The 11,083-nt window shown below is 38.1% G+C and overlaps 1 pseudogene; it reads left to right on the forward strand.

Moving 5' to 3' along the window:
• The first annotated feature begins 236 nt into the window (after positions 1-236).
• The window catches only part of LOC102842808, a 32,430-nt pseudogene continuing 21,583 nt past the window's right edge, over positions 237-11,083 (forward strand).

Here is an 11,083-nt window from a genome sequence, read left to right on the forward strand (position 1 = left end):
AAACTAAAAATCAAAGATGTCGAATTGAGAACTGAAGTTTTTCTGATCCATGCCAGGGTCTTTTCACCCACCTCAAATACATGCAAATGCTGCACAATTAATAAGGAAGAACAAGATGAATTGATGCATTCAAACTATGGTATTGGTAAAGAATATTGAATATACAATGGCCTGTCAGAAGAAGGAACAAATCTGTTTGGGAAGAAATATAACCAAACTATTTCTTAGAAGTGACGATGGAGAGACTGTATCTTATGCTCTTTGGACATGCTTTCAAGAAGGACCTCTTCTTGGATATGGACATTATGCTTGGTAAAGGATGTTGTTGTCATCGTTAATTGCTATCAAGTCAGTTCCAACTCTTAGCAACCCTATATAGTTTCCAGGGAGTGGCTAGTGAGCTTGAACCATCGACTTGTGATTCAAACTGACTTTGCAGTCCAGCATGGTTATGAGTCGGGCTGCAAACCTTAAGGTCAGCAGTTCAAAACTACCAGCTGTTCCGTGGGAGAAAGATGAGGCTTTCTGCTCCCATAAAGATTTACAGCCTCAGAAACCCTGTACAGGGTTGCTATGAGTTAGAACCGACTCCATGGCACATAACAACAACAACAACCACATAGGGTCAGTGAAAAAGAGGATGAATCTCAACAAGACAGATTGACCCAGTGGCTGCAACAATGATCTCAATCGTAGCAAGGATTATAAAGATGGCACGGGAATGGGCAGTGTTTTGTTCTGTTTTACGTACGGTTATTATGAGTTGGAACAGATTTGATACCACCTAACAACAACATCTTTATTGAAGATAAGATTTCATTTTGAATTTTTAAATTTCATTTACGTACCTATTTACTGATTTTGAGAGGCAAGTGCATTGGCAGATTAGCAGATGCATTTTATGAAATCTTGGGCTTTTGTAAAGTGTGAAGATGGGAATCAATAAAAAATAAGAAGCTATAAAATTGTCAATATTTATTAAATCTGAAAGTAGATGTAGTTTGCTTTAGCATAGCTTCCAAATTTCATGATCGCTTCTTGGTAATTTGCCATTTCTGAATTCTATTAAATTACTCTTTATCATTCAAAAAGTTTAAAACATGCTGTCCATTAACTTGTTATTAGCATGACTTAAAAGAATACGAGGCTGATTTTTGTCATATTTGTCCCATATGTACAGAAGAAACTGATTGGGATAAGGTCAGATAAATATCAATTTAAATTAATATTTTTTCCAATGAAAACTGCTTCAGGAATGTAGAATATTAGGGACATGTAATTACACTACCTAGCTTGAAATCTGCTGACACCATCAAAAGACCATATGGCTCTGTGTTCACACAGTTTCTATAACTTTACAAAGGCAGCTGGCTTTATATCATAATCTAATTACACATAGAAATGTTCAGCTAACTATTACAGTGCTTGCCAAAAATTTCTTTAAATATATTCATCCTCCTTAAGCTCCATTTTGTTGAATTGGCATGTTTTTAAATTTCTACTCATATACTTTATTTCTTCTTTCTTTATTACGGAATAAATGTTGTTGTTGGTGGTTATGTGCCGTGGAGTCGGTTTCGACTCATAACGACCCTGCACAGGGTTTCTGAGGCTGTAAATCTTTATGGGAGCAGAAAGCCTCATCTTTCTCCCGCGGAGCAGCTGGTAGTTTTGAACTGCTGACCCTGGGGTTAGCAGCCCAATTCGTAACCACTACAAATACTTCTTTATATTAAATATTATTTATTTCACTAATTTGAGGGGGCTTCAAGAAGTGTGTGGGAAAATTCCATTATCTTTTAATTCCATTTTTTATGAAGTTTTTGTTCATGAAATAAATTATCTTTGGTTAACAGCATAATAAATTAATGTGGATATCACGTGAATGATAAAGCAAAATATTCTTATGAGGGTAGAATATTCACACATATAGAATGTGAAAAAGGGTTAATTCTACATTCCAACCTATGCCATTGCAATGTGAAGATACAATATTCACTCAACAACAGTAACAATAAAAACTCCTTTGACAGTTGTTGTTGTTGAGTGTCATAGAGTCAGTTTGACTAATAGTGACCCTATATAGGGTTTCTGAGATTTTAAATCTTTGAGGGAGCAGAAAGTCTCATCTTTCTCCTGCATGGGGCTGGGGAGCTCCAACTGCAGACCTTTTGGTTCATAATCCAGTGCTTATCGTATTTGATAGTGTTGTTGTTGTTGTTAAGTGCCTTCAAGTCAGTTCTGACCCGTAGCCACCCTGTATAGCGTTTCCGAGGAGCAGCTGGTGAGCTTAAACAGCTGACCTTGCAGTTCAAACTGTCAAAGCGATCCAGCACACTAACTCACAACACCACAGCAGGACTCCTTATCTGATACTTCTTGTTGTTAAGTGCAGTTGAGTAGATTCTGACCCATAGCAACCCTGGATAGGGTTTCCAAGGAGCAGCTGGTGAGCTTGAACCACTGATTTTGCAGTTCAAAGGACCTTGCAGTCTGATGCCTACAGTGCCCCATGAGGACTTCTATTTGATAGAAATGGGTGTATTTTAATAGGATGTATACAACAGAATCATTTACTCTATTAATGTATATTTTCTTCACAATACTTGTATAGCATAGCTGTGAATTGGGTGGAGGCTTACAAAGTAAACCAGTTTTTCTTTCAACAATTCATACACATTTTGTTTCATTCATTGATTGTAACCCCCACAATGTAACATCACCTAATCCACTTTTTTCCTGATTTCTCTTTCCATCCCTCCTGCTTTCCTATCCTTTCCAGCCTTCTAAACTTTATCTTTTCAAATCCTTTCTACTCATAAAACATTTTGTTTTCAGTTAGATGTCTTCTCAGTCTGATATCATGCCCCACTTTTTAAAAGTTGCAGATTTCAACATTTTCTGTGGAAACTTTATTATTTTATGAAGTATATATACATTATAAAAATGACTTTTGGCTATGAAGAGGAAATGTGCTGCCTTACTAGCAAGATGAATTGTTTTCTTTTTTTATTCCCTTAAATGTTTGAAAGCATTTGCATTTTCTCATACAATTACATAATGAAAGAACTCTGGGTTCTTAGCATCTTCACACCAGGATGCTGTTGTTATTTACCATCTAGTCAATTCCAACTCTAGGTAACACTGCTCAGTACAGAGACCTGCTCCATCGGGTTTTCCAGCTATGACCTTTCAGAAGCAGGCTGCCCTGATTTCCAAGGCACCTTTTGGCTATTATCCAAGTGCTTAATCATTTGAGTGACCCAGGGTACACAAAAATAGTACGTAATTCATTTTTGCTGGGGGAAGGAACTATGAACACATATAATATAGATAGAACCATGTTTATTAGAAAGCAAAATTAAAGTATTATATTTCATTATGTTAGAATTACTTATTTCATTATTGCTGTTGTTGTTAAGTGCTGTAGAGTTGGTTGCCACTCACAGTGATCCTGTATTGTGTTTCTGAGAGGTGGCTGGTGGGTTTAAACTACTGGCCCTGATGTTATACTTTTCAATGAATCCATTTTAGAAACTTGAAGAGGGCATTTCATTTTGAGCCTATTGATATATATATATATATTTTTTTTTTTTTTTAATACGAAATTGTTTAATTTATCAAGGGACTTTAAATTTAAGAATTTAGAGAAATAGAGTCACTCTCCCTTTTTAGAAACTCAATACAAGGTTGCTATGAGTCACAATGGACTCAATGGCCTGATTTTGGTTTGGTTTGGTTCCATTTATGCAGTTTTCTCAATACATAGTTATGTTTCAACTAGACTGTTTACCATTATTAGGAGATGGTACAGATGGTGCGTGTGTGCTGTGGAGTCAGTTCTGACTCATGTTGTTAAGTGCAGTCCAGTCAATTCCAAATCATAACAACCCTGTATAGAGTTTCCAAGGAATGGCTGGTGCATTTGAACCACCAACTTTGCTGTTAGCTTTCAGTTAGTAGTCCAGTGCTTATCCTAGGCACCACCCCAGGACAGTGACCCTTTTTAGGATTTCCGAGGCTGTAAATCTTTATGGGCACAGGAAGCCTCATCTTTCTCCCACAGAGAGGCTGGTGGATTCAAACTGCTGACCTGATGGTTAGCAGTCACAATATGTAGCCCACTGCACTACCAGGGCTCCTTCATGCATGGTGCTTTCCCATCGACACAGTTTTTCAGACGTGGAATACTCTATCTTCTTTTCTTCCAAACATTATACATCCATATAAGCCTAGTTCAAATCATTCCTGTTTCGGAGTCTTTTCCATACTCCATTTGCCTCCAAAATCTCTCATTTCTCTGAATTCGGTTGTTAGTCTCTATCACTGATTTGGCAATTGATAAACCAAAATATTATGCTTGGGGATTATAAACTTATGACTGATTTTACTATTGCCTTCAACTTCCGAATGTCTGTATTTGTTATTGGCCAAATGGAGTCCTGGTGTGGCACTGTAAAATAAACACCGGACCACAGGGTTGGTTTGAAATGCAAGGCTGGCAGTTTAAACCCACCTGTCACTCTTTTTTTTTTCCTTTTAGTGTGGGTATTTTTTTAAAGTTTTTATAATAATGGTCTTATGCAGTGTTTCTCCTTTTGTGACGGACTAATTTCTTTCATAATGTCCTCAAGGTTCATCCATGTTATGGTGGCTTACAGCTTCCTTGTTATTCTTCAAGGTAGCATAATATTCCATTGTGTGTATATACCAACATTTATTTATCCATTCTTCCATTGATGGGCACTTAGGTTGTCTCTATCTTCTTGCTATTGTAAATAGTGCTGCTTTGAACATTGGTGAGCATATATCCACTTATATTGCAGCTCATATTTCTTGTGGATAAATACCAATTAAAGGGATTGCTGGATCATAAGGTATTTCTATTTATAACTTTCTGAGGAAGGACATACTGTTTTTCAGAATGGTTGGACCATTTTGCAATCCCACCAGCAATGCAGGAGTGTCCCAGTTCTCCACACCCTTGCCAGCATTTATTGTCATTTACTCTTTAAAACTTTGCTATTACAGCTGCCCACCATCCACTCTTGGGAACACTATACAAGGCTGCTATGAGTCAGAACCCCACCCAAAGACACTTAATATAACAAGAACAATAAGAAGTCAGCAATGGGAACAAAAGCATGAAGACCATTAAGCTCTTGTTAGAAAGAAAGGCAGCCCACCCTAAAAAATTACAGTGCAATTGATAAGTAGAGGTATGGACACTATCTCATAAGACCCAAAAGAAGGAATTAGGTGCCTGCCACGGCTTGGGTGAAGGAGCAGATGGAGGATTCGGTACATAAAGACCAGACTGTCAACTGGGCAAAGAGAAAAGAAACACTCCCCGTGGAACTTGGAGTCTGTATTTGTGAGGTGGAATACTTCTCAACTTGTAACAAAGAAATTCAAATGATAACTAAAAGATAGTCTTAAAATCATAATGCAATCTGAAAATATTGATAACTTCCTAATGTCGATAATGGATCTGATCCAGAATAATTGTGATTTAGATTAAGAGTTTAAAATAATTTAGCACAATTTAGTTCATACTTTGATGTCCCTATTCTTACATACAAAATTACAAATTTGTGTTAATTCCCTTTACTACTAATATGGCACAAGTAGTTTTAGCATTTGATAAATAATCAAATCGTCTCATTATAAGAAATAAAGTCTTATAGTGCATTGTGTGTGTAAATATATTTATAAATATAAAGTAATAAAATCCATCTGAAAACAAAATTCCCCATTCAGATTTATCTTCACTGGAAGAAGAATGAACTCTCACACACACACTTACACCTTCATACACACACACGGTAATGTGTCCTTTTGTTTTTTGTATCTGATCTGAATCCCTAGTCTTGGTTCTCTTTAAATCATCTTCTCCTCTGATGTGGATTTGTGCATATTATTGATTCTCCTTTTTCTGTTCCTGGTTGTTGTTGTCATGTGTCCTCGAGGCCATCCCACAGGCCCCTATGGCATTTCCTCTCATCTTTATGAGAGTAGACTAACAGCTCTTTCCTTCTACAGAGTCACTGAGTGGATTTGAACCATCAACTTTTCTGTTAGTTACCAAGTGCTATTTTATTAATAACCATTGTTCATCATCAGGTATTTTTATTTAACCATCACCTCCTAATTAATATGCATGGTACTAACTTACATGTTGGAGTCCTGGTGTGGCACTGTGGGTTAATTCTCTGCACTGCAAAGTCGGTTTAAACTACAAAGTCCATCTTTTAAGCTCACCAGCCATTCCTTGGAAACCCTATACAAGGTCACTATAGGTCAGAACTGACTTGATGGCACTTCACAACAATAAGAGAATGGCTAATGATTGCAAACATTTCTTCATATGTTTGTGGGCTGCCTAGATGTATTCCTGGGTGAAGTGTCTCTGTACCCATGTTTTAACTGGGCTGTTTTACTTTTTTTGTGAAATCTTTTGATGTACATAAGTGCAGTTTTTAGGAGGTCCCAGTCATGTATTTTGCTGTTTACAATTCATGTGTTTTTAGTTATGTTTGACAGTGTATTTATGCCATGTGTTAGAACCCCTAAGTTTGGCCCTGTTTTTTTCATTGATGATCTTTATAGGTTTTACATTTACATCTTTAATCCACATTGAGTTTGCTTTTGTACATGGTTTGAATCACATGATCATGCATCAATTGATACAGAAAAAAATCCAACATCATTTGACAAAATCCAACATCCATTCCTGATAAAAACACTCAACAAAATAGAAATATAAGGGAAATTCTTCAACATAATTAAGAGCATATATACAATTCCAACAGCCAGCATTATTCTTCATGGAGAGAAACTGAAAACAATGCCTTTGTGAACAAGAACCGGATAAGGCTAACTTTTATCATCACCCCTCTTCCATATTGTGTTGGAAGTCTTAGCCAGAACTATAAAGCTAGAAAGGGAAATGAAAGGCATCCAAATTGGCAAAGAAAAAGAAAAAGTAAAACTCTATTTGTAGATGATATGATCATATGCACAGAAAACCCCAAAGGCTCGGTAAGAAAATTATTGGAACGCATTAAAAGATTCAGCAAAGTGACTAGGTACAAATCAATATACAAAAATCAATGAGATACCGCATCATTGGAATGGTGTGGCACTGTAGGATTAGCACTGGACTGCAAACCACAAAGTTGGCAGTTCAAACCTATCAGCTGCTCCTTGGAAACTTTATACAGGGTCACTATGAGTCAAAACTAACTCAAGGGTACTCAACAACAGCAACACTAATAAAGGCAGTTCTAAAAAAGAAATTAGGAAAACAATACCATTTATAATAGGCACCCCAAAGTTGAAATACTTAACAAATAAATCTAAACCAGAGAAACAAAAGGCATATATAAAGAAAATTACAAAACACAAATACAAGAATCCAAAGACTTACAAAAAAATGGAAGAATAACCATGATCATAAGTAGGAAAATGTAACATTGTGAAAATGTCAACATTACCCAAAGCAATTTACAGATATATAGATTCCCATATCATTCTTTAAGAAGATGGAAAAACAGACCAATAACTTTGTGTGAAAAGGAAAGAGACCTAAAATAAGCCAAGCATTTCTTAAGAAGGTTAACAAAGTTAAAGGCCTCTCACTCCCTAATCTCAAATCCTACTACACAGCCACAGTGGACAAATCAGCCCAGGAATGGTACACAAGAGATCCATAGATCAATGGAACAGAACTGAGGACCCGGAAGTAAAGCCATCCACGTGCAATCAACTGTTCTTTGATCAAGTGCCAAAACACATTAAATGGAGAAGAGATAGTTTCTTCAACAAAGAATGTTGGCAAAACTGGAAATTCATTTGCAGAAGAAGGAAACAAGACTCTTATTTCATACCACATACAAAAACAAACTCACTGTGGATTAAAGACTTAAATGTAAAATCTAGAACTAGAGAGTTATTTTTATAGTAATGATTTTGTGTGTGATTTTATAGTGTGGGTGGAATTTCAAGTTCATATGAGTGATGCAGCTAGGTTTTTAAATTTTACTTTATCATTTGGGTTTTTTGAACAAAGATTTTTCTATAACCCTAAATTAATGTCTTTCATTTTCTTCCTTCTAGCCATTTAAACTTAAAGGTTTGTCCATTGTTATTTTTCAAACATAGAAATGCCTCGATAGCATTGAATATCTAATTAACTACAGAATCTAGAATTTGACATTCAGTAGAATGCAGATCCCATGAAAGCAGCAAGCATATGCCTACTTTGTGTCTCTTTTCTTATCTCCTGGCACAGTGTCCAACAACTGTGGAACTTTTTGTCTTCTTCTTTCTCCCTCTAGAGCAGGGGTAGGGAAATTTTTTCTACTAAAATTTATGACATCATTCATGGACCACACAAAATTATCACTTTAAAATGCTTAGCCAGCAAGTAACACCACAGATGGAGGCAGAGATGGGGACATGGAGAGAGGGAGCAGCTGAGGATTCTAGACTCATGGAAAGAGAAAGGCTGTGTGCTGGCAGCCAGGAGGCAGGCTTGTAGAACGTGCCCTTTGGTTGTTTAAATGATTGTATATTCCTGAATGTTTTGGTGTATATCCTCCCCACTCCTCCAGATAAAAATTAATTTTTATTTTTTTTTTAAACTTAGCTTGCTACATTTGGTCAAACATTTAATTAACTTGCCCCTAATGTGATGGCTCAACTCAATGGCACTTAACAACAATGTGATGGTTGGAGTCTGGTGTGTTGCTGTGGGTTAATGCACTGGACTGCAAGGTCAGTTTGAACCACAGTGTCAGTGGTTCAAGTTCACCAGCCACTCCTCAGGAAACCTATACAGGGTCATTTTGAGTCAGAACCAACTCGGTGTCATTTAACTATAACAACAACAACAATGTGATGGCTGGAGCCCTGGTGTGGTGCTGTAGGATAAGCGCTCAACTGCAAGGTCAATTGGAACCATACGGTGGCAGTTCAAACCCACCAGCCATTCCTTGGAAACCCTATAAAGGGTCACTCTGAGTTGGAACCAACTGGATGTCACTTAACAACAACAACAATGTGATGGCTGTAACAGTAATTGCCTTGGCAAGGCCAGACCAAATGATTTCACCAGCCTTATATGGCTAGTGAAGGAGCTCTGGTAGCATAGTGGTTACGAGTCAGGATGCCAACCTTAAGGTCAGCAGTTCAAAACAACCAGCTGCTCCACGGGAGAAAGATGAGGCTTTCTGCTCCTGTAAAGATTTACAGCCTCGGAAACCCTGTACGGGGTCACTATGGGTCGGAACCGACTCAATGGCACTTAACAACAACAACAACATATGGCTAGTGGGCCAGACATTCCCCACCCTGCTCTAGGGGAAAGATGTAACAGTTGGCTTCCATAAAGACTTACAGCTTTCGAAACCTTTGGGCAGGTCTACTGTGTCCTCTAAGGAGCTCCGGTACCACAGTGGCTATGAATCGCGCTGTTAACCTCAAAGTCAGCAGTTTGAAACTAGCAGCTGTTCCATTGGAGAAAGAGGCTTTCTGCTCCTGGAAAGATTTCCAGCCTCAGAAACCCTATGCAGGGTTGCTGTGAGTTGGAACTGGCTCTACAGTACACCACCACCATCACTTTGTCCTCTAGGGTCACTACGGTATTGATGCTGTTTTGTGCCATCAGGGTTGGTTCTGACTCATAGTGACCCTATACCAGGTTTCAGAGAGTGGATAGTGGCTTTGAACTTCTGACCTTGCAGTCCAGTGCTTATATATCCTATAGCGCCACACTAAGGCGCTTATTAGGGTCACTGTGAGTTGAAATCAACTCAAAGACAGTGCATTTAGTTTTGTTTTATTCCCTTGAGAAAATAAATCAAGTATTAATACCAAACTATATCTAAAGAGTTTTAATGGATTCAGGTTTTCTTGTTCAAGCTAAGTATTCACTTCCAAATTCTGTCTCCATATATTCACCTATAAAGTGCCTGTGGGAAAACCTTTGCATTTCTTTTATCTTTTAAATCTTTTGGACAGGAAAAGATGAATGAACCCCACACCTCTTTCTCACCACATTTCACAGGGGTGAAATGGACTTATAAAGTCTTAGTGGGAGTCTCTCTGATTTATGAGACAAAGGAAAAGTCACTCTATTAAAGGGACAAGCCTTACCATGTTCTGTCCAAAACCATTTAACCTCCGGGTTATCAACAACATGCAGACCTGGGAGAGTCCCAGACAGAGCCAGCTAGCAGACATCTGTCTGAGATCATTGTGAGGGGGGCTCACTGGTGTCCTCTCCCCAGGCTTGTGAACAGTAAAGCTGCAGCTGTTGGTCATGGAGTAAGGCAAAGAGTTAAAGGTCATCTTGACCAAAAAACACTTAATCAAAGTCCTCCCTTTGTCTTAACAAGTCCCAACATCATTAGCCTGTTTAGTGCCTGTAAGTGCTCTTTAGCTAGCTGAAGACATTGTTTATGTTTAAAAGGATAATGACTTTTCTATCAAATTATCCGAGACTGGTTTAACCAATTATACATTACCACCATCTGCCAAAGAACCTTGGAGAAATAAAATAAATGACAAGACAACTTAGGTGATAGGATAAGGTGAGGATTCTAAGAATTTAGCACTTGTTCCAGCCTTCAAGAGTAATTTCTACTCATGGCAAGTTCTAGATGAGAGTTGTTGTTAGGGACCATCAGACTCACAGCCATCCTCTAAGCAACAGGATGAAATCCTACCTGGTCCTGCACCATCCTTACAATCGTTATGTTTGAGCTCATTGTTGCTGGCATTGTGTCAATCAGGTGAAAGAGGAAGGTTCAAAGTCCTTAGGAGAGCTGAAGTGCTGAGCTTTGTGTATAACTATGCGTCCTCCAGTTATCCAACAATAGCTTCAGGCTTTGGGCCCTTTTTCAAAGGAGGTGAGTGACTCTTCTGAAGACCTCATGGCACAGTGGTTAAGCACTGTGGCAGCATAGTGGTTATGAATCGGGCTGCTAATCTCAGGGTCAGCAGTTCAAAACTACCAGCTGTTTCACAGGAGAAAGATGAGGTTTTCTGCTCCGGTAAAGATTTACAGCTTCGGAAACCC

This window comes from Chrysochloris asiatica, unplaced genomic scaffold, assembly GCF_000296735.1.
Source record: "Chrysochloris asiatica unplaced genomic scaffold, ChrAsi1.0 scaffold00021, whole genome shotgun sequence".
NCBI lineage: Eukaryota > Metazoa > Chordata > Mammalia > Afrosoricida > Chrysochloridae > Chrysochloris > Chrysochloris asiatica.